Source organism: Perognathus longimembris, chromosome 9 (genome assembly GCF_023159225.1).
Source record: "Perognathus longimembris pacificus isolate PPM17 chromosome 9, ASM2315922v1, whole genome shotgun sequence".
NCBI lineage: Eukaryota > Metazoa > Chordata > Mammalia > Rodentia > Heteromyidae > Perognathus > Perognathus longimembris.
The window spans coordinates 70,081,287-70,109,138 of NC_063169.1; the positions used below are offsets into that span (position 1 = coordinate 70,081,287).

At 35.8% G+C, this 27,852-nt stretch overlaps 1 protein-coding gene and 1 long non-coding RNA gene across 7 annotated transcripts in view; both read left to right on the forward strand.

The window, feature by feature from the left end:
- Nucleotides 1-27,852, forward strand: part of Qki (QKI, KH domain containing RNA binding) — a 119,946-nt gene that overhangs the window by 41,706 nt on the left and 50,388 nt on the right. The gene's annotated exons all lie outside the window — the stretch shown is intronic.
- LOC125357480 lies at nt 8,984-27,379 on the forward strand. Its single transcript, XR_007212165.1, has 3 exons — nt 8,984-8,995; nt 25,367-25,377; nt 26,402-27,379. It is a non-coding gene; the product is annotated as an uncharacterized LOC125357480 (long non-coding RNA).

Below are 27,852 nucleotides of genomic sequence, written 5' to 3' on the forward strand. Positions count from 1 at the left end.
GGGCATCTCACCTTTTTTTGTTCCCTGCATTTTGTTCCCTGATTCAGTAGATTTGAAAAGTCTCCAGTAATATTAATTTTTTTAGTCATACTATACTATAATTCAGACTTTTCTGTTCAATTTAGAAAGTATTTTTATGGGAATATGTAAGTTCTTAAACTTAGTTTTAAGTTTTAAAATAGAAACTTAAAAGGTGGTATTCAGAATCATCTGTATGGTAGTCTTCGTGTATATCCATTAGTGAGATAATACATCACTCGGAAAGAAAGGAAAACATCTTTTTCCCTGTCCTGAGCCTCTGTTAATTTTGTAGTCATGGTTCTCTGCTCCCTCCCATTCAGCCAGCCACACATATTTACAGGCAAGTTTTGGAGCTTGGAGCATTTTTTGCAGTCGTTGACAGAAGAAAGGAATAATTAAGAGTAAACTCTGATCATAGAATGTTTGATTTTAAATCTTCTACAGTAGGTAAGCTTTGTGACCTTGGACTAAAAACGTAATCTTTTAATGATGTGTAATGTGCGAGTAATAATGTCACTTAATCTCTCCTAATGAATGCTAGGGTTACATGAGTTATAAAGAATCACATAGTAAAGGATTAATTAATGCTTATGATGATTTTTTATGTGCTATATTTTAGCAATAGGCTAGGTACTATATATATATACATGTACATATAAATATATACATACATGATGACTTTTTATATGCTATATTTTAAACAATAGGCTAGGTACTATATATACATACACACATATACATATATATACATACATACGTGTGTGTGTGTGTGTGTGTGTATTTATTTATTTTTGGCCAGTCCTGGGGCTTGAACTCAGGGTCTGGGCATTGTCTTTGAGCTTCTTTTGCTCAAGGCTAACACTCTTAACACTACTCTTACTACTTAACGAACGCTACAGTGCCATTTCCAGCTTTTTCTGTGTATGTGGTATTGAGGAATCAGGGCTTCATGCATGCTAGGCAAGCACTCTACCACTAAGCCACATTCCCAACCCACAATATTTTATTTTTAGACTCTTGCTTTGTAATATGAGGAAGATGACAACTTATTCAGCTTTGAGAATGATCATACTGTCAGTGTCCTATGTAATTGTAGCCTTTCTGTTTGTTTCTGCAGTGACTGGTATTTCCAAATTTTGTGGTTAAGAACATTTGTTATTAACCACAAATAGAAATAGTTTACATACTTCATTTTCTACTGAAATAAAATCTTACAGATATAAACAATGTAATAAGGAAACATTAGCAAATTAAAAGGCTGGAAAAAGTTTAACTACAGAGGTTGCATGTTAGATGCTATAAATGAACCTGCTTAGATGCTGGCTTCTATATGATTATTATTCTTTGTGAATTTTGAGAAGAATTTATATATAAATATCCTAGTTCTGTGGAACATAATAAATCATAAGTCATGTCATCATGGTTTATGCTGAAATCATTCAGATTTTAAGTGTGAATAATAAAGTCATTTGGTACTTTGCTGTTTGTATTTTGGCAAAGGACTTGACAAGTTGACAGATAAGCATTAATAGATGTAATAAGACTGATAGAATTGTCTTAAGTTACAAAGGAAAACAAAAAGGTATTTGGCTTTAAGCCTGTCTCCCTAGTTATCAATACATGTTTAAACTAAAAACCTAGAAGAATTTACTGATTGCCTAATTCACTTTTAACAAAAAATTTGTGATGAAAATGCTGTTTGCTGGTCTGAATCCTTCACCAGAGAGGTAAACTGAGAAAGCATAGACTGTTTTATCATGTTTTTTTCTGTTTGTCAAGCACCTTGCACAGAGAGTAGGCACTAGATGCAAATGTTATATTTTAAAAAAAAGACTCTTTAGTTCACAAAATAAATGACAAAAAGACATAGGAGCTCCTCTTCCTGGCTCCCCTGAAAAGGGGTTTTTGCAAATGGAGAAAATGGTAAGCCATATATGATTTTTTATTTTTTGAGAGAACTAATATTTCACTTGAATTTTCATTCTTTTGATTTGGTATTACTTCATCATTATTGATGGGTTTAAAAGCATCTCCTCTCCCCACCCCAATTTCTATTCTACTATGGAAGCCGGAGCTAGGAACTACCTTTGAAGTCATGGGAAACTGCTAGGACTTTAATAATTACTATGAACTTCTTGTCTGTACCATGCACATAAGCTGTGTCCATCTGTACCAGGCAGTCTCGATGGCAGTAGGGAATTGCTAGAAAACAGTTTGCAAGTGAAAACCAAATAATTCTTGCTGCTCACACTTTTTGTCAAACACTTTTAAATAGTTAACCCATATTTGTTTAAACGAATTTGGGTTTTATTAAATCTGTTTTGCAGGTGAGGAAACTGAGGTTCCGGGAGGTTGTATTCTCTCAAGCGATGCATACCAAAAAGTCATAGTCACAATTTGAACCTAAAACCTGTGCTCTGTTCTTTGGTACAGTGCCTTCTGATGGTTAAAGTTAATTTCTTTTTTCTTCTTCTTCTTTATTGTCAAAGTGAAGTACAGAGGGGTTACAGTTTCATATGTAAGGCAAGTACATTACTTATCCAACCAACTGGTTACCTCCTCCCTCATTTTTCCTCCATCTCCTCCCTCCCCACCTCCCCTCCCCGCTATGAGTTTGTTTAAGCCAATTGGTTTTGTAAGTTTCACTTTTGCAATGGTTTGTCTTTTTATCCTCTGTCTCTCATTTTTGGTATTCCCTTTCCCTTCCCTAGTTCCAATATACATCTATACATTATCTGGGGTACTAAGACCAGTTACAGTAATAGGAGTAAAACCACAGGGAATACAGTTTCACATGGTATGTTGAAATTAACTACAACAATGATAGACCACTTATTTCTATAACATGGAGTTCATTTCACTTAACATTATCTTACATGTTCATATCCGCACATATTGAGCTACTGTGCTCTTCTATGTCTATCCTAGATATGTACTATTCCCTATGAGGGAAACCATAGGGTTTATGTTTCTTTGGGTCTGGGTTACTTCACTTAGAATGATTTTTTTCCCCAAGTCCCTCCATTTCCTTATGAATGGGGCAGTATCATTCTTTCTGATAGAGGCATAGAATTCCATTGTGTAGATGTACCACATTTTCTTGATCCACTCATCAGCTGAGGGGCATCTAGGTTGCTTCCATATTTTAGCAATGACAAATTTTAAGATATTTCTAAGAGTGAATAACAACTTAAGAAATACTGGAACAACTTGAATGTTGCAAAACAATGAGGTCCACAGTTGGAGGTGTGGCTTAGGTAGTAGGGCACCTGCTAAGGAGCCTACCTTGCCAGAAAGCTAATTAAAGTCCTGGTCTAAGATGAACAATAACACGAGAGAGAACATTGAGGTTAGTAGCAATATATTCTGTACAATTCTTCCAAGTTTTTCTTTTGTCCTTAAAATGATTTCAAATTTGCCTTAAAATTCTGTTTAAAAGCTAGGATGCAAACAAAAAAGGGCTTTTTCTACTGTCCAACACCCTTGAGCATATTGCTATGGTGGGGATTTCTCCTTATGTATTCCAGCCTCAGCCCAGTTCTCAGTTCTTCAGGGGGTGCTTCACCAAATGCCATATGATTCAGTTCTGTGTGAACACTGTCTTCAAGCATCCAGATGCTGTCTAAAAGGAGAAAGTAGCAAATCCTAGAGGTTGTGGCACTTAGTTCCACTTCAGAAGCTATTTGCAGTCCTCCATTGTGACCTCTGTTTCTGACCCATAAACTTTGGATCTCTTTTCCACCAAGACTGCCCTTAAGTTGGGTTTGTTTGCTAAAGTAGACTCAATAGAAGTTAGGAAATCACTTTTACTTATGTTCATTAATTAAGTATAAAGGATTCTAAATTTATGGGGGGAGACAGCCAGATGAAGAGATGCTGAGAAGACATGGGGAAAGGTACAAGACCTCCCCAATCACCTGAGGAAGTGCCGCCCCTGGTGCTTTTATTCTTTGAACTGTGGGTTAGCTCTATGCCCTTTCCTTTGGGGTTTTTCTGGAGGCTTCACTGAGGAGTGATGATGATTGGTGACCCATTCAACCCTCGGCTTCTCTGCCCTCCCTCTTCTGAAGGTTACACCCATTGGCAAAGAAGTCTCAAATCTGTGCAAGTTTGCACAAGTGTGCATCTGCCTGCCTGCCTGCCCACTACTGGGGCTTGAAGTCAGGGTTGTGAGCTCTTGCTCAGCAGTGTTTTTAGCTCACAGCTGGTGCTCTATCAGTAGAGCCACACCTCTAGTTCCACAACTCAAAATTTTAATTATAATATTAGTCTCTCCAGCAGCCACTCTCCACTCTGAAGCTAAGAACTTTTAGCTCTTGGTTAGGTAATTACACAAAAGATACTTACTTGGAACTGTGTTGCCAAAAAAAACAAAGACCAAATACACACATATGTGTACAAAATTAGTGTAAAATTAGTATAAAATTAGTGATAGATTATACAGGTTGAATATCCCTTGTTTGAAATACATGGGACTAAAAATGTTCCTGGTTATGCTTTTCTTCTTGTTTCATGGAATATTTGCATATGTATAATTAGGTACCTTAGAGACAGGACCCAGGTCTCAACAGGAAATTCATTTGTTTTATATGTATTTTTTATAAACGTAGCCTGCAGATTAATAATATATAGCCTTCTGTGGTACAGCTGGTTTCTGTATAACTTGTTATATGAAGTCAGTTGTGGAATTTGCCACTTGTTGTAGCATCATATGACTCCAAATGTTTTGATTTTGGAAGCATTGCATAATTTTCAAATAAGGATCTTCAACTTTATTATTCACCTGGCTTTCAGGAATCCTTTCTGAAAGGCATAGTCTCTATAAATGTGGAGTACATTACAGATGCTAGGGATGTCATTTTAGGGAAAGTAATTATCTGTGGCTTTTAAAAAGAATTGTTAGAAGGCTGAATCTACCACATTAAAGACTATGAGGAGGAATGTGTTCATGTTAGAAGGAATGGCCTTCTAACAAGGTCGCTGTCCACTGTTTCTCATGTACCCATTAAATAGAACAGTGTTTCTTACATAAAGTAGACATTTGATCATTGAAGTTGGTTAGTTTTCATTTTGTGAATCTCAATGACCTTCCTAGGAAGCAGCATTTACAGATTTGTCTTAACTAGGTTTCCTGTCCCTTTGTGTTTATCAGACCTTCCCTGAAGGGGGGGATTAAGTAGCCCACTACCACTTGAGCCATGCTCAAAGCCTGGTGTTTTTTTTTTAGTTATTTTCCAGGAAGGATCTTGTGTTTCCGTGGGGCTTTATTGTGTTTGTTGCTGGTTGGCCTTGGACTTCAATCTTTCTTCCTATTATTTCCTCTATAACTGGGATCATCGTTGTGAATCACCTGCCAACCTCATTGGTTATTAATTGAAGTGAAGCTTCACTAACATTTTTTCACTGAACTGAATGATCTACCTAAACTGGCCCCATTACTATATTTCTTAGGCAGAAAATGTATCTAAATTACCTTTTTAATATGTAATACTTTTATATGAGTTGGAATGCATCAAATGGTCTAAAATAATAAATTTATCCCTGTGGAGATATCTCTTCTCCATCATTTTGAGATGCCTTCTAGAGTGTTCTTTATGCAATGACATACAATATTTTACAGAAAACAGATTTATCAATGCTGCTTTTTGGGGGGGAGGCATGTTTTGGGGCTTGAATTCAGGTCCTGGGCTCCCATTTGACCCACAGCCCTACTTTGGCTTTTCTGGTGATTAATTGGTGAGTTATATGGACTTTCTTGCCCAGGCTGGCTTTGAACTACAATTCTCACATCTCAGCCTCCTGAGTATCCATGGTGCTTTATAATCTGTTTCTTCTCATTTTTTAAAAATTGGGTTTAAGTTATTACATGTATTTCACAGTATACATGTTAATTTACACAATGATGAAAATTGTTGTTCTATTCTACATAGCTTATAAAGTCTATGATCTTTAACAAAAAAATCATTTTCTCCATTTCTGATGATATGTACATTACGTTCCTTTTGTTTAGCAACATCCATTCCCACTTCCCTTCCTTCCTTCCTTCCTTCCCAATCCCACCCATGAGTTTCTTAGTTCCCTTTCATTTGTGTCCAATGTAGCTATCTATGGTCTCCTCTGCTATATTATTATTATTGTTATTATTGTTATTACACACACTTTCCACTCATTCTGTATCCTCTTTGCTTTTTACTATGTTATGTTTTGGTATCTTGAGACCTTTTACTTTGTTCAATCTCTTTGCATTTTAATTCTAACACCCACAAATCGGAGATCATATGCCATTTTTTTCTCTGTTCTTGGCTTGTCTCACTCAGCATGATTTGTTCTAGTTCCATCCATTTTCCAGCGAATGCTGTTATTTTGTCTTTTCTAATGGCAGTGTAAAATTCCATTGTATAGGTACCACATTTTTTGAATCCATTTGTCTGTAGTGGACTTCTGGGTTGTTTCCATATCTTGGCTATTGTGAATAGTGAATCTGTTTCTTCTTGCAACTCTACATTTCATCCTATTTCAGTTCATCTTGTTGAGTTATATGTTGTAAGACTACTGAGGGATAGGGAAGCATGCTCACAGGAAGTTCTAGAGTTGTGCTGGTGTCTATAAGCAAGCAATATGCATCTGGCCCTCTGTCAAATTTCCTTGATTTCAAGGGAAAGACACATACACGTGTATATACGTATGTATTGCTGTTATTCAGTACCTTAAAAGAAATACTTAACTGAGTTTTGTGATTGACCTGTACTAGCTTTGACAGCCGGTGGAATAGCATCAGAGACAAATGCAACTCCAAATACCTTGTTTTATTGATCTTGTTGAATATTTGGCTCTCAGTTAAGCTTCCTTCTTTATTCTTTTTTGAACTTTTCATCCTATTGAATGAAGTTTTAAACAAAAGACCAGTAGCTTAAATGGACTATCATTTCCCCATCAGCCAGCAGTAGAACTGCCTGTCTTCCTTCATGCATTCTCTCACTCCCTATCTCCCTAGAGCAACTTTCACATGTGCAGTTCCAACTGTAAACATCTTAACATAATTATTTTATCTCAGCAAATTCTCTCTTCAAGTATATATCCCATGGTTCCTCTCATGACTAATAAGTGATGTTTTAAAGAAAGTTGTTTTGGTGGGTTCTTGCTTTTTTTCCCCTGGAGACCCCCTCCACAGGCATTTCCCCTGAATAAGATTGAAGTTTTGTCTAGCAATCTCTTTGCCTATTTTCTGATCTGCCAAAGACATCATTATGGTCAACAACAACAAAAATAAAGTTTTGAATTAGCATCCAGATGATTACTAAGTGTATATTGTAATTGACCAATAGTTCTCAAGCTACTCTCCTACCTCATTTATTGCTCTTGCTATTTATTTATAAAGTGACTAGGTAATGTGTTTTGAGGAATTAACGTACAACTGTAATTCATTGGTTATAGTTTTATGGTGGTGGCTAATATTTGTCTTTTACTTATATTTCTCACAAATTGGAAGTTGAGGGTTTAATCCCATTCGTATATACTTCCTTCTCTCATTTCTGTTCATCTGTTTTGAAAGTATATTTCATAGAGTTGTGATATACATTAAGTCAGCTTCCTTCTCTGTGATTTCTTAGTACAAGGTAGAACATATTTTACAAAAAAACTTTAAAAATAAATGAAAGGAGAGGTGCTAAATACACTTTTTATTTAGCAGCTGTTAGTGAATTGGTTTGCAAGAGTCCTCCACGGATGTTTTTGTTTTCTTTTGAGCATCATCTTTGCATTTAAATGTAAACTTTTCTTTTTAATGTATTCTAGTTCATTTCTGCTTACTTCCTTCTTTACTTTACTTCTGTTGACTTCCTTTGGCCAGTAGGGTCACTTCAGGCTGACTTCTAAACTTTTGTAGACAAAGATCCTATACTTTCTAACATGATAGGATAGCTCTCCTCCTGCAAGACTTCTTCCCAAATGTGGGCTTAGTGAGTTTTAAACATAATTCTATTTACTTTTAGAGAAAGTAGTATTGATACTTCACTTTGAACTTTCTTGCTACTGGTACATCTATAAACATTTTCAAGACAAAGGAAGGAAATGCTTGCATGCAAACACCATATATGTGTGAGAACACACATGCTTTCACACAATTACTCACATTCAAATTTAGGACTATAATGTTTTTATTGATACTGTATCTGTGTGTCTGTTTTTCCCAAGAAAAATTCTGGTTGGCTCATAATGACAAAAGTAGTGATTCGATTGCCATATTTAATATGTACAAAACATTCTCAGAATAATAATAAAACTACTACCAAACAGTATAATTACTGAAACTTAACCTAGTTCTAGGGTCCCTCATCAGAATCACAGAACATAAAAATTACTCAAATTTTAGCAAGAATGGTTCACCATGAATTAATAGTTGCATAGGAGAGAAGTTAATTTCATGTAACTATGCTTTGGGCTGGGCCGGGCATTAAGATTTGACTCATCAGAGGAATGTTTTTTAACCATTATACTTTGCCCCTTCCCCAGGCTTTCTAATTAAATAGTAACTTCTGACAAGATAAATTAGAGTGTTGGAACTTTACAGATTTTCTCTTACAGTGTTAGTCTTATAAATTATTTACTTATGAGCACTTCTGAATCTATTTGAGTAGTTGTATTTAGCTGTGGAGCAGTGAGTTGTGGTAGATGTGTAATTAAACTTTATACTATACTGTAATCTGGTTTAGGAGGACCCTAACCAAACCATAAGGTCTAACTGTTGAGGATTCTGTGATAAGTGAGTTCATGTTACTACAGAAAGGGGTTACCTGCTTTTCAGTATCTCTTGTCAGTACATTTAATTTAATACTGTCCAGTACAACAGTTAGGTTTTGAATGCCTGTTACAATCTTTACTCTCGAGGAACTTTAACTTTGTGAAACTTAAATTGACAGTGAATGCAGACATACTGTGGTAGATGCTGGCAACATAGTGCTGTAGTAGTTCTTCTGTAGGTCAGAGGTTTTTGGAAGCTAGAGAAATTAAATACCAGTCAAACCAGAGGAGTGGCATTCTAGGCATCAGAATCAGTGTCTACTAGTGCATGTCAGCACAGATACTTGGCCTTTTACCTTGGAAGGTTTAGTGGGTGCAAAGCAAGAAAGTAGTGTTGCATTGAGGACAAGGCCTGAGGAATCCAGGACCTTGAATGTTACATCAAGGGAGTTTTTCCCCTCCATTCATTGTACAACAGTTTTTAGCATGATAATATTATTTTAAAGGATCAAATGGAAAGATGAGCTGAAGGACATGACCAGAGGCCACAAATAATGAGGTCTTACATAACTTAGTCTAGAAAGTTCTTCTGTCATTAGTGAGGTAGAATCAGTGTCTTTGAAAGGGGAATTCTCTGATCGTCTACTAATAAATTTTTATTATTTTTATTTATTTATTTTTTATTTTTGGCCAGTCATGGGGCTTGGACTCAGGGCCTGAGCACTGTCCCTGGCTTCTTTTTGCTCAAGGCTAGCACTCTGCCACTTGAGCCACAGCACCACTTCTGGCCATTTTCTGTATATGTGGTGCTGGGGAATCGAACCCAGGGCCTCATGTATATGAGGAAATTTTTATTTTTAATTGACGGCATAACATAACTTTACATATTGATGTAAGCAGTTTGTAATGATCAGATCAGAGTAATCATATATGTCACCACAAACCTTTATCATTTGTGTTGGGAACATTCATCCAGGATCATCTCTTCAAGCAATTCCAATTTTAACTATTATTCGAATTAAAAAAGTATTTTCTTAAACCTTAGAGCATTTGACACTGACAATGACTGCCTTAAAGTGTCTTTTCTTTTGCTAACTCCTTATCTTCTTTTTTCTGTCTTTCTTTTGGTCATATGGTACATGGTATTAATTCAGTTTTGCAAGTGATTAGTTGATTTTAAAAAGAGAATAAATTAGATGTGTGCTTTTCAAACCAATTATGGTAAATGACTTAAAAAATCCAATCCATTGTAGCTGATGCTTTTGTGAAATACAGTAAATTTAGTTGTCAGGAAAATGGAATTTTTAAAAAGAAAAACATTTAATCTCATGTAAAACTTTTATTTCTGGAACAGGAGATGTAGCTTAAGTGGTAGCATGCCACTAGCCTTGAGTGAAAAAGCAAAAATAAGAGTTCATTACCCTGAATTAAAGCCCCATTATTGGCACTAAGAAACAGCTTTTTATTCCATCTTAGAATTAATTATCCAATCAGAATTCTATACAATTTTCTAAAAATACTTGCATGTTTGCAGTGTATACTTACGCAACACTAGCTTAAATATAACCTGTGACCTGCTGACATTATTAGGGCTCTAAACTAGATCAGGGTAGCCTCTACCCCCTCTGCTTTTTTGTTGTTGTTAATGTTTTGAAATAAACTAGGTTGTCACTTGGCTCATGCCTGTAATCATAGCTACTCAGAAGGCAGAGGTTGGAAGAGTATAGTTCTAAGCCAGCCTGGGCAGAAAAATTGAGGCTGTTATCTACAATACTCAGCAAAAATACAGAAGTATAGGTGTGGCTCGAGAGATTGAGCACTAATCATGAATGAAAAAGAATGGGAAACCCTGAGTTCAAACCCCAGTAATGACTGGGGAAAAAATCATTTTAGCGTGTTGAGTAGATTGTTTTTTAGTCTTGTTTCTGCTTACATGTTCATTACATATTTAAATGGCTTTGCTTTATTCTTAAGACAGAATTAAAGTTATAGATTAAAATTCATATTTAATTCAGAGTAAAAAGAGTAGTCTCAACTTTGCCTACATGTTAAAAATTCTTTTTATTTGAAAGTATAGTTATTAGAGAATGGTGGACCCAATGAGAACAAACCTTTGTTTATTAAAATGAAGTAACACTTTAACCTGTAAAGTTTAAGCTAATTACCGTAGTTTTTATACCAAGATAAGTTAATTGTCCATGTCTAATGAAGTGAGACTTGGGCTTCAATAAAAACAGAGCCCATTTTATCACTTGATGCTCTTAATGAGCCTTTGAAAATCAAGTCTTGATTGGATTGCATCTTTAGTAAAGGAATATTTGAGCACCTCATGGTTGTGCTGTATAGAACACATTTTCTTGGCAGAGGACTTCAGTCCTGTGTTGATGGAATTGGTAGGAAACTGGTACTTATTTGTATGTATACCACATAAATATTATGTGATTATGTATAAATTGTTTTCTTTTTCAAAATCCTTTAATATGGAACTTGAACTGCAAAATGTTTTCTCAGTCCTATTAATAAAAAATCTTTAGACAGCTTTATGATGGTAGTGAGCTATTCTGTTCCTGCTAGTTTTGTATTTTATTAACTCCTTCCCTTATGAATTTTTACTATTACATTTTCTTTTAAAAGCATTTTGATTTAAAAACCACCTGTTAAGTCTTTTGATGTGTTAAACATGTTCAATTTTGTGTTGTGTGTACAGCAAATATATAATCATTTCTGGAGATTGCACTCAAATCAGTGTATATGTTAAGAATATGCGTGACTAGTGAACCTCTTCCCTAGTCCTTTCTTATACTTTTGTTTTCTAAATCACTGCTTATTACAGAGCCAGGATGCAAGCAGAACTTGTTTGTTTTTTTTTTAGTTTTTATTATAAAACTGATGTACAGAGAGGTTACAGTTTCACACGTTAGGCATTGGATACATTTCTTGTACTGTTTGTTACCTTGTCCCTCATACCCCCTGCAAGCAGAACTTGTATGTTCAAAAAAAACCCTAAAAATTTGGGTTCGATATTATTGATTTTTAAAACCAAGATTAAATAGAAATTATAGTAGAAGGACTGGGAATATGGCCTAGTGCTTGTCTCGTATACATGAAGCCCGGGGTTCAATTCCTCAGCACCACATGTATAGAAAAGGCCAGAAGTGGCGCTGTGGCTCAAGTGGCAGAGTGCTAGCCTTGAGCAAAAAGAAGCCAGAGACAGTGCTCAGGCCCTGAGTCCAAGCCCCAGGACTGGCCAAATAAATAAATAAATAAAATAAAGAAAGAAAGAAAGAAATTATAGTAGATAGGATTGATTGGGGGCCCGGGGGAGGGGGGCTGGAGCAGGGGGCTAGTCTTCGGGCTTGAACTCAGGGCCTGAGCACTGTCCCTGGCTTCTCTTTTGCCCAAGACCAGCACTCTACCTCTTGAGTCATAGCATCACTTCTGGCTTTTTCTGTTTATGTGGTGCTGAGGAATCGAACCCAGGGCTTCGTGCATGCTAGGCAAGCACTCTTACTACTAAGCCATATTCTTAGCCCCTAGATAGGAATATTTTTATAAGAATCTTGGTTTTTTAACCTACATTTTTCTCAGTAACTATTCCTGCCATTTTCTAAATACAGAAGAATAATCACACAGAAAATACTACTTTTTCAGAATATAATGTAAAGAAAGTGTTGTAAAATTACATTTTGTAAAAGGGACTAATTTGTGAGTGTTGTATTCATTAAGTTACAAGATTACTGAATAGTAAGTAACAAAAAAGTGAGTAATTAGAAGTGTAGATAGATGCTTAAAAGATTTGATCAACGATTCGTGGTAGCACATGTTTAAAATGTTTAAAGTATCATCGGTTTAAAGGAACCATAGGAAAAACAAATGTACAGTCATCTATTATGGCATAAAAATTTCATTTCTTTATAGTCAAAGTGATCTACAGAGGGGTTACAGTTTCATATGGAAGGCAGTGAGTACATTTCTTATCCAACTTGTTATCTCCTTCCTCACTTTTCCCCCGCCTTCCCCTTCCCCATTTCCCTCTCCCTCCATGAGTTGTACAGTTGGTTTATACCATATAGTTTTGTAAGTATTGCTGTTGCATTGGTTTATCTTTTTATCCTTTGTCTCTCGATTTTGGTTTTCCTTTTCCCTTCCCTAGTTCCAAGACATGTATGTACAATATCCAGGGCACTAAAATCAGTTACAGTGATATCAGGGGTAGAAAAAAGGACATAATTTCACATTGCATGTTGAAAATAACAACAATATACCACTTGTTTCCATAACTTGGAGTTCATTTTGCTTAGCATCATTTTATGTGTTCATGTGGACATAGCTATTGAGCTGTTGTGATCTTCTGCTAGGACTATTCTAGACATGTACTAATTATTGCCAGTGAGGGAAACCATAGAGTCTATGTTTCTTTGGTTCTGGCTCACTTGACTTAGTAATGGCAATGGTTTGTATGTTGAGAAGCGAGATCTTCCCTCCACAGTCAAGATTGTTGTATACATGTTGATATGTACATTGAGGCCATATGTGGTTATGACCTGATAGTTTTGCTTAAGAATATTTCTGTATCTATTAAAACTTTATATGTACTTTTTAGTAGCTATAAAGCCACATGCCATTGTACATATGAGTTGAGGTATATTGCATAGTGAGGCACGTGGGTCTTTAGATTTTTGTTTGAGCTCAGGGCCTTCGACTGGGTAGGCAGTTGTTCTAATTCTTGAGCCACATGCCCACCTTTATTTGCTTTAGTTATTTCCCAGATAGAGGCTCAACATTTTTGTCTGGGCTCACCTGAGCTGCAGCTGTCCGGCCTGTACTCCCATATAGGTGAGATGGTGTGTGTGAACCATCATGCTTGGCTTGCTTGTTGATGAGACTCTTAGTGTAGCAACTTTTGTTTGCCCCGTGTTTGGGAACTGAAATCCTGATCTTTCTTTCTCCGGAGTGGCTGCCTGGGGTTATATGTTTGAGCCATGGTGCGTCGTGGACAATTTAAAAAATAATTTTCACTGTGAAAATGTACTTTCATATGAAATCTAATATTTGAAGAACTGCACATTATTAAGGTAAATTTATAGAATTATCAAAATTTTAATTTTATATGAACTACTGAACAGTCAGCAGAAAACGGAAATGTTTATATAACAAATTATCACTAAGTTTGGGGAATATAACTTTTGGGGAGCAAAAATGTATTTGGTGTTAACTTGGATGAATATTAAATCTTTTAAATATATTTTATTTGGATATTAACGTTACTATTGCTTTTCCTGTCATTTCTACCACCCCAGCCCCCTACATTAGGTGTTCATTGCACCTAAAGAATGCAACGAATCCTTGCATATCCTTAACCTAGATTGTCATTTGTCAACATACTGTGCCTCTTAGGGTACCTATACATCATTGATCCTCATTATTTACAGATTTCATCTACTTGCTAAAACTTACTGTGACGCTTGCAATTATTTGTGGATATGTGCGGAGTGGAGAATACTGTTGAATTATCGAAGCACTTTTTGCCTAGTTGAAGCAGAGCAAGATGAGACAGTTAAAGTGTTCCTTTCATGTCCAGGCGTTTGTAGCTTAAAATGGCCCCCAAATATAATGCTGAGGTACATGTTTTGGGTTCTGAAGAATAAATAGGCTGTTTTGTACAATCCAGAGGAAGTTGTGTTAGAGTTTAGTGTAGGCGTGACATTGGTGCTTTGGGATGTTTGCTCAGTGTTGATGAATCAACCATGTTTATAAATTACGTTGTTTTAAACAGAAGCATACATAAAACTGCAATATAATGAAAATGAAATATAACAAGGAATAAAGTAAAATTCACCTTCTCCCCAACTTATGATTCTCTATACTATAACTTGTAATGTAAAACCATAAGATTAAAAAAGTAGCTTTTCAATCAAATGGTTGGAATACTTGATAATCTTGGATGATTTTTTTTTTTAAAAACAGGAAAGATTTATTTATTTTTATTTTTATTTTTTGCCAGTCCTGGGTCTTGGACTCAGGGCCTGAGCACTGTCCCTGGCTTCTTTTTGCTCAAGGCTAGCACTCTGCCACTTGAGCCACAGCGCCCCCACTGGCCATTTTCTGTATATGTGGTGCTGGGGAATTGAACCCAGGGCCTCATGTATAGGAGGCAAGCACTCTTGTCACTAGGTCATATCCCCAGCCTTGGATGATTTTTTAAATAGGTATCATTAATAGACTTAAAATTGTGTATTAATAGAATTCTTAAACATATAAAATTCTGTGGCAAGTCTTGAAATACACACACCTCAGTGGATTTGGCAAATTTAAATTTGTTTTGTCCTTTGGTCATTTCACACGGTATCCTTACCCCCTCCTCCCCATACTACTAAGTCACCAAAAGAGATGGAGTCCACAGATGTGCTTTGAATGTTTTTAAACCTTTAAAAAAAGCATTGAAATAAAAATGTTTCTTAGACAATGCCTGTTTAATGAGCTGCTTGTGTATACAAGAGAAGAGAATGGGCCTGATTGCTCAGGATCTGATGTTTGACGAAGTATTTCTCTAGATCTGTGCATTTGCATATCTAATTACTATGTAATCAAAACTAAGTGAACTGTAGCTACTTGAAACTTTAAAATGAAAAGCAATCATCTTTATGGGGAGGAGGGGGAACACCCATAAACGCAAAGCTAGCCTGAATATTAGCATGATAGTCTTCTCCTGTTTAATTATAGGTGTCTGACTGAGCAGTAAATTTATGCTTGTGTAATAAAGACGTGAATGTGACCTTGAAACACTTAACCCATTCTGTTGTAACTGATCCTAGGCTCTGGAATAAGTTTCTGTGTATCCTTTGTGTATTTTGGTGGTAAGAGAATATGCCAGAATGGCTGCTAATTGCCTGCTTTCTTTGTGTGGAAACTACTATCCTCCAATGAGTAACCTCACGCACTCAAAACTTGTATTAAATGGATGTCATGTGTTTAGGTTATCTATTGTGGAGACCTAAGGTGAAGAAAATTCTTTTTTTTTTTTTTGGCTGTTTGCTGGCAGCTTTGTTTTTTAAGTCCTTTAAGGTTTAGAAAAACTTCAATGTATACCCTTTGTTCTTTTATAGACTTCATATTCTTCACACTGTTTCATAAAAAAGATAATTTAAGGAGTGGTAGTATACCTTTACGGTTCTTAAATGGTATTTGGAAATTTTGTAGTCACTAATGAATTTTCAAAATAGTTAAAGCTGTTTATATTTTATCTCATTTAGACTTCTAAATTTAACTCCGGTTTAATACTGGTATTTTTAGTTTAAATTTCTATTAACTCAGTAAATGCTTCTTGATTATTCAGTCTCCAAGTACAGAGAAAAACATCCTGGTTTATAAACCAAAGTTCAGGCTAGGCCATGCAAAATACAAAATGCTTGACTGAGGTTTTACCCAAGCCTTCTGAAGAACTGTTGAAAGGTCTGTCTTTCTGAAAGTGGTCATGTGCTTGAAAAAAAGGAACTCCACTGTAAGTGTAAGAAATAATTATGTTTGATGTGTTTATTGTTGAACTTTAACAGTTAATGTTATCACTGTTACTTTGAACTATGACTGACTTATAACTTCACTGTGTTACTTTTCCTTTCAAAAATTTTATTCTAAATTGAGGGACTTACTGTTACTAAACTTTGAGGTATATTAAGTTTTTCTAGGCCTTCTAAAAATTATCATTTGGATTATCTTCAAGAAAATATGTATTCTATTTTAGTAAACTTCATTAATTGAGGTAAAGTTAGCAATGAGATATTTTTGGCTGTTTTCTATTCCTACTACTAGAGTTTGAATTCAGGACATTTTGCTTGCTTGGCTTGAGCCATGCCTCAAGCCCTCTTCCTCTGTGTGGCTTTGTTTTAAGCTTATACATGACTTATTTTTACAGGAAAAAATAGGCCTTTTCACACTTAAAATATCTGTTTTCACTGGCCCTTTCATTAATATAATGTTCACAGATTTGTCAAAAAAGAAATGAATACTCCTTGATTTATGTTTATCAGCCTAACCCTTGTCAGTTAATTCATACTAACGGTCTGAATTTTCTAGCATGGTATAAATAGTATAATACATTTTAATTTTTAGCTAAGAGTTCCATATTTTCATATTTGTATTTTAACCTTTGATAGTTATTATAAAGATGGTGTCCAGAGGAGTTATAGTTTCAAAAGTCAGGTAATGAGCACATATCTTTTTGGACAGTGTCACTCCTTTCTTTGCAGTCTCCCAGTTTTTCCCTCCTGCCTTTACCCCACGAGTTGTATAGCTTATTTTCAACATAGTGGCTACTGAGTACCAGTGCTGCATTTGTTCACCCTCTGTCCTTCCAATCTGTGTCCTTCCAAAGACAAGTAAAAGCAAAACCCCCCTCACTTCCATTTTCTGCTATTTTTGAGATAAATGTCTTGCTTCCCACCTGGGCACGCACCTGAGGTGTAATCTGTCTAGGTTTGGTTTTTCATCACTGCTGTAAACACAAGTGCATGTCACTGTGTCCTGCTTCTTGTTATGGAGATGGCATCTCATGGACAATTTCTCTCCAGGCTGTCCTAGAACCTTGAATCTCCCAACCTCAGCCTCCAGTGTAGCTAGAGATGACAAGTACATGCTGTTGTGTTCAGATATGGACTGGAAAAGGGTCTTGTAAACTGTTCTTTCCCAGCTGGCCTTGAACTTCAGTCCTCCCAGTTTCTGCCTCCCAAGTAACTGGTATAGAATAGAAGCCACAGAAAGAAAGAAGTGGAAGTTTTAAAGAAATAAGAATATCTGATATAAATTAAATATTTTCTGTAAATTAAAGATGAAAGAATATTTGCTGTAAAGTAATGGATGGTCTTCACTGAAGAAGACATAGATATTTGAAGATAGGGTAATGGGATCTTCCCATTATAGTGAATGAAAAAAAGTATGGTCATTTGGAAAAACTAGAAGAAGCCTAGCCTTCAAATGTTCTAACACGCATATTTAGAGTCCAAGAAAAACAGGAGAGAAAAAAATAGCCAGAAAATACACTTGAAGAGAAAATAACTAAGATACTTCAAGTTAGAGGTATGAATATTCCGATTCAAGATACTGAAAGCAAGCAGATTGAATAAAGTGAATGAATGCTATGTACACAAAGGCATATAGATAAATGATTGGGTACCAAACATTAAAGAGTCAATTTGAAAGCAGCAAGAGGAAAAAATACATTGAAACAATTGATGATAGTATTTGAACAGAAACTAGATCAGGACGAGAGTAAAATACCTTTAAAAAGCTAATAGGAAAAAAATTGCTGACAAAATAACTTTAAAATTCAGGTGGAAAAGAACTTAAGCAGGAAAGCCTATTGCTCGTCCATCACAACAGGAAATGATAAGTCACTTTTCAGGGTAGAGAGGAGAGGAAATAGAAAGTTGATTACTTTGAGTGAGATAATTGGTGGACAGCAGGAATGGTAAATATCTAGGCAAGCAGCAAAAAACATTTTTTCTGTTTTTAATACATTTTAATTTATTTTGTATGTATATATGTTATGTATATGTATACACGTATAGAGATGTGATTACTTAATAAAATAACATTGCCCTGTGGGTTTTTTTCACTCAATATGTGTGTGTGTACATATGGCAGCTACATGAGTATATGTTTTCTACACATGAGAATATAGAGTTTTTTAAACTGTAAATAGAACATGTAAAGTTAAAACCTCATTTTGTAAGCCCCCTCCCAAGCAACCATGAAGAAGAAGGTATGGCAAAGAGACATCAATTAAAACCCGCCAAGGATAACTTAAGAAAGCAAAATGGATTTGTAATATACTGAAGGGTGGGCCAAGAGAGGAGAAGATAGTGGAGGGGCAAGAAGAGAGAAGAGATGGGGAAGAGAGGAAATGGTGACTGAAAAAGAGAGGAGAGAGACAGAAGGGGTAGAAAACAGTCTAGAAAAGCACCCCAGGAACAATAATAAATATCATCACCACTAGCACCAAGGTTAGCAATAACAGATAGAAGTATAACAGAAAAAATGGTAGGTATAAATCTAGGCCTATCAAAACGTGTATTAGGTAACACAGTGGAATAAGGATTTCTGTTTAAAAGGATTGCTGGCTGTTTATGACTTACATCTGTAATTCTGGCTACTCCAATCCTAGGGGAAAAGTTTATTAGACTCCTAACTGCAATTAGCCTGTACAATGCTGCAATGGAGGAATGGCTCAAATGACACAATGCTAGCTAGGAGGGAGCAACCGAGGCTAGGGAAAGAGTGAAGCCCTGAGTTTGGGTTCTGATACTGCCACCCCCCCACCCTCATCCCATCCCCAGGCCCCCAGAAAGGTCATGATTATCAAGGTCAAAAAAATTTTAAGCAGTTCCAGTAATAAAATGTCTACAAGAGAAATGCTAATTAGAAAAGACACAATCGAATAACAAGAAAAGATACTTGGAGGAGAGTAGGCAGATACTGGAATGATTAGTATCAGGTGAAATGGGTTCAAATAGATACAAAAGAAAATTAAGCAAAGAAGATATTTCCTATGTAAAAATCACAAATGAGTCTTCTGTTAATATAGAGGAACTTTATTCATGAAACAAGAATTAAAACTAAAGCAGAAATGAACAATTCTACAGCCACAACAAGATTTTAATACACCTCTTTCAGCAGTGAAATACAACAGCAACCAAAAAAATCACTGACTTAGAAAAGATCTGAACTTCACTGTTAGCCACCTTGACCGCACTGGTATTTATAAAACAAGCGGACCACTGGAGAATTCACATGTTCTTCAAAGGACACCTTTTTTTACATTCAACAGGGGACATTTACTGCGCCATAAGTAAGATCTTCTTTTTAAAGATGAAAATTGTGTGTATATTTTGGCCATGAGGGAATTAGATACCAAATATTTGGAAAATGAGCCACAAACATTTCTCAATCCATTGACCAAGAGATATCTCCAGTGAAATTACAGTGTTTTGAACTGAATCATAATGATGACAACGAAACGTATGAGATGATGCTTGGTTAGAGTGAACTTACAAATATTGTGAAAAACTTGGAGCATTTATCTAACCTGCCTAATTACATGCTAGAAACAAAAAAAAAAAACCCTTATTAAACTAAAGGTAACTAGAAAGAAGGACATAGTAAGTTTAGGAATTGAAGATACTAACATGGAAAATAGAAACATAATGCAGCTAAAATATTTTCTATGATACCAACAAAATAAAGTAAGTAGAGACCAGTCATTGATGGCTCATGCATATAATCCTAGCTACTCAGGGGGCTGAGATCTAGGGATTGTGGAAAGTCCATGAGGCTCTCATCTCCAATTAACCACCATAAAAACAGAAGCGAAGTTGTGGCTCAACGTTGGAAGGCTCTAACCTTGAGCAAAAGAGCTCAAGGACAGCTCACAGCCCCTGAGTTCAAGCCCCATGACCAACCAGAAACGAAGTAAGTAGGTAGAGTAAAATAAATGGATTTATGACAGAAGGTGGACTAAAACATTTAATGATTGCTGCCTTTGATAAAATAGAGAACATCCTCTGTAGTTTCTGTACACAGTGCATTGAAACGCATTTAAAGGTATGTTACATAAGCTAATCAGTTAGACAACTTAAGTGAAAACAAGTTCTTTGACAAATCTTTACCAAGAACTAGCAAATTTTAATGTTTCTGTGCTGAGTAAGAAAGCTGTATTTGTAAATAAAAACTTCCCTACAAAAACAAATACCAACTATATACCCTTCATGGTGTAGTGTATGCCTGTAATCCCAGCAACTCCGGAGCCTGTCAAGAGTGAATCACTTGAGCCCAGAAGTTGTGGGCCTGTCTGAACAACAAATGGTGACCCTATTTTTTTTTTTTTTTTTTTTTTTTGGCCAGTCCTGGGCCTTGGACTCAGGGCCTGAGCACTGTCCCTGGCTTCTTTTTGCTCAAGGCTAGCACTCTGCCACTTGAGCCACAGCGCCACTTCTGGCCGTTTTCTGTATATGTGGTGCTGGGGAATCGAACCCAGGGCCTCATGTATACGAGGCAAGCTCTCTCACCACTAGGCCATATCCCCAGCCCCCTATTTTTTTTTTAAACCTAGATGACTACATTAGTTAATGAACTGTATCAGACCTTAGCAAAGTGCACATTCGATGGAAAAATTGCCATTAAGAAATAAAACTATTGTCTAAGCCAGTTTACTGCCACAGACTGATTAATTTTCAGTATTAGCTTGACATAAGACTGAGTAGTTTGGATATTTCCAATCTATAGAGTTTGGTCTGAGTCTGAACAGAGACCCCGAGGTTCTTTAAAAGGTTTTAGTAAACTATATATAAAAATGATGCTATGTCATTTCCAAATGCAAGATTAGTTTAACATCTGGAGATAATCAGTGTAATTCATCATATCAGTGGAATAAAAGCAGAAGACTGTATGATTATGTCTATAGATGTCTAAGATGTATTTGTCAAAATCCAGTGCACATTCATGATTTACCACCCAGCAACCTAATCTGAAACTTTCTTATTTTGATTAAGTTCATCTGTGAAAATGTAGCAACATCCTACTCAGCAATAGAGCATGGAATGCATTCCTCCTAAACTGAGAGATCAGCCCGGAATGTTTGGGATTTCTCCATTTACATTCTGTTTGGCACAAAAGGCCCCTAGCAAGTGCAAGAAAAAGACATTGACAAGAAGAGGTCAAACTATTGCCACACTTCCTAACTGCTTAGGCAGAAAAACTAAGTACATAAAAGCCAGTGTAGTAGTAAAATATTACAGTCCTGCTGGGTGCTGTGGTACCTCCTGCCTCCTAGCTATTCATCAGGTGATTCAGGTGTCAAGCAAGGCTGGGCAGAAATGTCTATGAGATTCTTCTCTCCACCATCCGCCAGGAGCACAAAAGCTTAGCAAGGTCGAGAGGCCCTGAGTTAAAGCACAGTGGATGCAGGCACACCTGATAAGAGACAGTGCTGAGTGTTTTTCACACCAGGGGTATTCATAGTGAAAAAATGAGTTAGGAGCTTAAATTGGTCCTAGAATAGTGTCCTCTTTGTTCCTTTATGTGTAATCATTTTTGGTATTGCAGTGTTTCTATCTTATCAGCTGTGTGAGCTAAGCAGGTTCTTTTCTTGTAAGGTAGGTATCCTTCCTGAAGTTAATTATTCCCCTCTTTGGGAAGACTTCCATGATGAAGAGATCGATTTTACCAAACTACTTAGCCTGGCCCTGGTGCCTCACACTTGTAATCTTAGCTACTCAGGAGGCAGAGATCTGAGGACCAGGACATTATCTCCAATTATAACCCCCCAAAATCCAGAAATGGAACTGTGGCTCAATTGGTAGAGTTTTGGCCTTGAGCACAAAAGCTCAAAGACCAGCGCCCAGGGCCTGAGTTCAAGATCAGGACCAGCATGTTCACCTGTCCGTGCATGCGTGTGTGTGATTGTGTGTGTGTGTGTGTGTGTGTGTGTGTGTGTGTGTGTGTGTGTGTTTAAATGGAGATAAGGGTCTCTAGGAAAACATTTATTTCTGGCTGTTTCCCATGCTTTATTTTCCCTGATTATTCCTTCCACAGTCCTAAGTTTGTATATACCAAATAATGTAGCTTAATATGTGAAGCAGAATTGCCAGAAGCAAAAGTAAGAACACTCAAATACATACTTGTATTGTTAACATAAATCACAATGAGAAAGCAAGCCTGAGAAAGAAAAACCACAGTAACAACATAGAAGGTTTAAATAACAAACTTAGCTTGACATGACCTGATTTTGAAAAGTAAAAGTAACAAAAAGGAACATTGTACTTAACAGTGACACAGTTTACATTCTTTAAGGATAAGATGATTATTTCGTCACCTTGGGCATTTTCTCCATAAAGAAAAGTTTCAGCAGGTTTGAGGTGTCTGAATGTATTCAGTATGTTCTTTTGTTAGAGGAATTAAGCTAGAAACCAGTTGTCATAAAAGAAGTGTATTTTCACTTAATCTAGAAATAACACTAAAGAAAATTAAGAGCAAGGGATTAGAAAAGAAGTAAAGCAGAGAACAAAATTTAAGTAGAAAATGAACATTGTTTGGGAAGCTGGACATTATATTAATGATCCTCTAAAATAAAAGGTGTTTGCTTTCAAAGTTCACAACGTAGGTGTAGAGAAACTGAAAATAAAGAAAAACAACTAATTCGACGTATTTGATTGTTTTGTCTTATGTACTGCCATGTTAACAGGCAACCAACTAGAATTACAAAATTTGAGTTCATATACATTTACTTTATATATTTGAGATGGCGTCATGTATTCTTAATATTGTCCTCTCATCTCATTTTATGATGTACATTAATGATTTCTCATGGTATTCTTTTCAGTTTTTACTCGGCAGTGTTTTTAATGTAATGTAGCAATCAGTGCTACCAGAGATGTTGAAGATGGAACACTTATGAGAGTAGTAGTAGTCTCTGGGAAATATTCTTTTTGTAGGCCATGAGTCTTGAACTCAGGGCCTGGGACTTTTTTTTTTTTTTTTCACTTAAGGATAGCTCTCTACCACTTTGAGCCACAGAGCTACTTCCAACTTTTTCTTTGATTAATTGGAGATAAGAGACTCACCAACTTTTCTGCCCAGGCTGGCCTTGGATATCAGCCTCTTGAGTAACTAGGGTTACAGGTTTGAGCCACTGGTGCTTTGCTTGGAAATTCTGTTATTTTAAGTTGTAATATACATTGTTGAATGGTGAAGAGTGAAATTTTTATCTTACCAATAAACTGAGAAGTTAGCTTGCTGCCACAGTTTCTGGCATAATACCAGAGACTAGATGAAAAGCAAAAACAGGAACACAGTGTCAGCATATCTCCAGGGATGACCTGACCCCTTGGAAGAACAAATAATTGGTTATGATTAATTAAATGGCTGTCTAAACATTGCCACAGTGAGAACAAAGGCGGATATTCTTAGGGAAGGATCACAAGGGCTCAGTAGCTATGTGCTTCCAAGGAATAGGAGCAAGAAGTTTTTTTATTGTACTGTTTTCAGTTCTTACTCCCCCCTCCCCACCCTTTGGTTAATTCCCTTCTGTTGCTGTTTTTTATTTCTGTACCCTTTGTCTTGTACGTAAGTTTATCTGATTTGGGGAGAAGAAGGGGGAGCATAGAAATGGTAGGACAAAAAGGTGAACTACTGAATTCAACAGTGGAACCAACTAGAAACTGTTGGAAATGAATTTTACAAGGTGGGGGAGGAGAGAGGAGGGCCCAGAAGTGGGGGGAAAAGAAACTGGGAGAGAATGAGGGAGAGGTGACACTGTTCAAAAGGAAATGCATTCATTATCTGACTTAAGTAACTAATCCCTCTGTGTATCACCTTTACAATAAGATTTTAAAATTCTTTTTAAAAAGTACAGAATAATATGTAATCGAAGTTAAATAATTATGGCCTCAAAATAGACTGTATGTATGAGGCCAGGTGATATCTATACTATGGTTTTTTTTGGTTGTTATTTTTTCTATTTATTGTCAAAGTGATGTACAGAGAGGTTACAGTTTGATATTAGGCCTTGGATACATTTCTTGTACCGTTTGTTACCTCATCCCTCATTACCCCCTTCCCCTTTCCCTCTCCCCCTCCATGAGTTCAGTTGGTTTACACCAAATGGTTTTGCAAGTACTGCTTTTGGAGTTGTATGTCTTTTTATCCTTTGTTTTTCGCTTTTGATATTCCCTTTCACTTCCCTAGTTTGGTAATACCAGTATATACAGTATCCAGTGTGCTCAGATGAGATACAGTGATAGTGCAGGTACAACCACAGGAAGGGGTATACAAGAGGATCATCAACATTAGAAGCTACGGTTTCACATGGCATGTTGAAAGTGATTACAACAGTGATATATCACTCGTTTCCATAACATGGAGTTCATTTCACTTATACTATGTTTTGAAAGAGGAATGTAGGAACTGGAATCTCAGCACTTCCTTAGAAGATCTGCACACAAGATGCTACTCTCCCTACCTGGTGTTCTTGGCCTACAGAAACCTCTCTGTTTGGGCATGGTCAGTGAGCCTTTACAAGGATTTTCAGGGTCATGGGAAAACGGGTTCAGCTGGGAGAGCTGGTCTGTATTGCTTCACAGCATTCAGACAAGTTTTATAAATGGGAAGATAGTTCTTAAATGTTTATAGTAGATGATATTAAATAGCTGTAAGGAAATAAACCCAAGATCAAATGAGGAATACTATAGATATTTTTAATAGTTATAAAAATGACAATAAAGAACTTCAAAGGTTTATTTTGAATGAAAATTGGTATAACTAAGTTTTAGAAGATTTTAAAGTATTTTAAGGATATTTCATCTTTATAATAAAAATCATAACAGGAAGTTCTAATTTTTCCTTTGGTGGAACTGAATGAATTTGTTTCAGAGTTGGCAATATAGTAAAACTTGATATTTGACACAGTCTAAAAGAGTAGAATAAAAATAGGAGGGCCTTTTAAAGCATTTAATACTATTTACATAGTTATTTCTGTAAAGGGGTAGCAGGTAGAATGGTGAAATTGGGCTAAGAGTTACTATGAATTATAATACATATTTGTCCTTTGCTTGCCTAGGTTGTTAACTGGTGTGTGTGTGTGTGTGTGTGTGTGTGTGTGTGTGTGTGTGTGTGTGTTTTATTTTAAAGTACAAATTACAACCTGCAGTTGATAGTTGATTTTTAAAAACCCAAAACTTTTTTCTTTTTTGTATATAATGTGATTATATAAGTAGAGAATTATTTTCAAGCAATGTCTTCTCATGATGTAATAGTAGATAGATAAATACACAGTGTATTCTGGGAGTTAAGTTTTTCCTTAGATATGCAGGTGATTTATAGAGAACCAAAAATACTATATACACAACATATTATACTTGCTGGATCAAAACATAGTTCCTAAAGATTCATCTTAAGTCACTTACATGCAATAAAATTTAAGTGGTTCAGATATTACAATGTATTTTAACATCTTGATGATTGCATGATGATTATTTTTATTGTCTTAACCTCTTCCTGTCATGTGTATTGAATGAAGATTATTCCAAAGTTTTATCATTTTTATTAATGTATATTAATTGTGCAGGGTGTTTTCTTGTGATGATTCATTAGGTACATACAGTGTACTTGTCTTCCTCCAAACTCATACTTATTTTAAAAGCTATATGTTTTTTACATTAAAATGAACACTGGTTGCTTTTAGTATTCTTGTTTAAGTCTAAAGAATTTGACATTTTAGAGTAAGTTTTAACACAATTAGCCTAAGAATGCTTGTAAAAATGCTGTGACTATTTTGAAACACATGGATTAAGGTTAACCTCTAGGGTTAATGACGTAGGGTTATTAGCTTTACTGACTTAATGGAATCTTTGGGGTTTATTTTTGAACTTATTAGGGCAAGACTTTAATGAGAAGCTATAGGACATATACAGTCTATTAGGAGGAATTTGTTAGTGTGTTTAGTGGCTAAGTTGGCCATCCACAGGGCTGGCAGAAAGGAAGACCCAAGGGACGAGATTGCTCCTAACTAGTTTGGTGTTAGAATATCCCAATTGGGGTAGTTCTGTGCTTTCTCCTAAAGGTTTCCAACAAAGTAGATAAGAACTACCCAAAGTCAACATCCAAAAAATTCCTTCAAAGGCACATCTCAGTAAATGTTTGATGAATAGCTGAGAATATATAAGCACTATGAAATGGCTACCTCTTCTCTTTTGTCTTCATCTTGTAGACGACCCTAGCCTAGCTAAGCTAACACATTACAAAGCCCTGACATCAAGTAACTAACACTTCCTAATAGTCTCTATTTATTTATTTATTCATTTTTACTGGCAGTACAGATCTGCTTTACTGATGTGTAAAGAATATAAATTTAAGTACTACTAGATAATGTACAGTTACTTTTTGAAGGTTAAGATTTAGAAGGTTAAGATGGTTCACCTAATCATTTTTTGGCTTATAGTTCACATTTAACACATGCAATTTACCTGCTAGAATTTAACTTGTTCTATTTTTCTTCTTGGAACCAATTTTATGTGTACAGACTTCTTTTAATATTTATTATGAAGGAAAATGACAATTCAGAAACTTTTAAAAAAAATCTAAATGTGTTCAAGTTAATTTGAATTTACCTTACCTAAAAAAGATGCTGTATTTGAACTAGAAAGGAGCTATGGAAACTAGCTAGGGAAATCTTGTTATCTATGAAACATGTAAATCAGATGATGATTGATCAGTTTTGAATTCTAAAATATCAACAGACATTTTAGAATGTGTCTGTGGTATAGCCTATGAGCTTAGTGCAGAGGTTGCAGTCAAGTATAAGATATAATACCTGTCCTTTGTAGCCAAGATGCTAAGAATAATTTTTAACTTTAAAGGGCCTAAATAAGCAATTTGGAAAACAATGTTCTATGAATACCCCCACCCCCCATTGGTCAGTATCCATTTCATTTTTCTAGTTTTCTAAGTGATTACAAAGCATACAGATACTTTAATATGGAAGAACATTCGACATCCTATTGTGAAAAAGGTTTTATTCGGACTGTTGATCCTCAAAGGTGTTAACATTTCTTTGATGAGCAGAAATAAATTGGTGAGGTATTATTATTACTCTACTCTGTTAGCATTCTATGAACAGTGGATTTGGAGTTTGGATTTTATCTGTTGTGTTTGTAGTAACTTTCATAATTGAATAATTAATGTAAAATACTTTTTTCCAAGAAAAAGCAAATTCGTGACATTAATTTCTTTTTATTCACAGACTGCCAACTTGTATTTAGTAAGAATATGTGTGAAGTAAGACTAGGAAGGGCTGCAACAAAGCTGCCATTTCTACCTCTCAAAATGTAAATAGGTATTTACAGTGTTAAGTCTTTTCTGAGCATGTGATCTTGCTGTTGATTATTCATTTTTAGAGTAGTATGGTGACAAAAGCAATCATTGGGCTTTCTGTTCATTTGGGGAAGTGTTGGTACATGTTCTAGAGCTGGTGTTCATTGCAAGTTTTCTGTCCAATTTTCCTGGTAGGTTTACCTTTATGTCACTAAGCACCTCAGCATATAGACT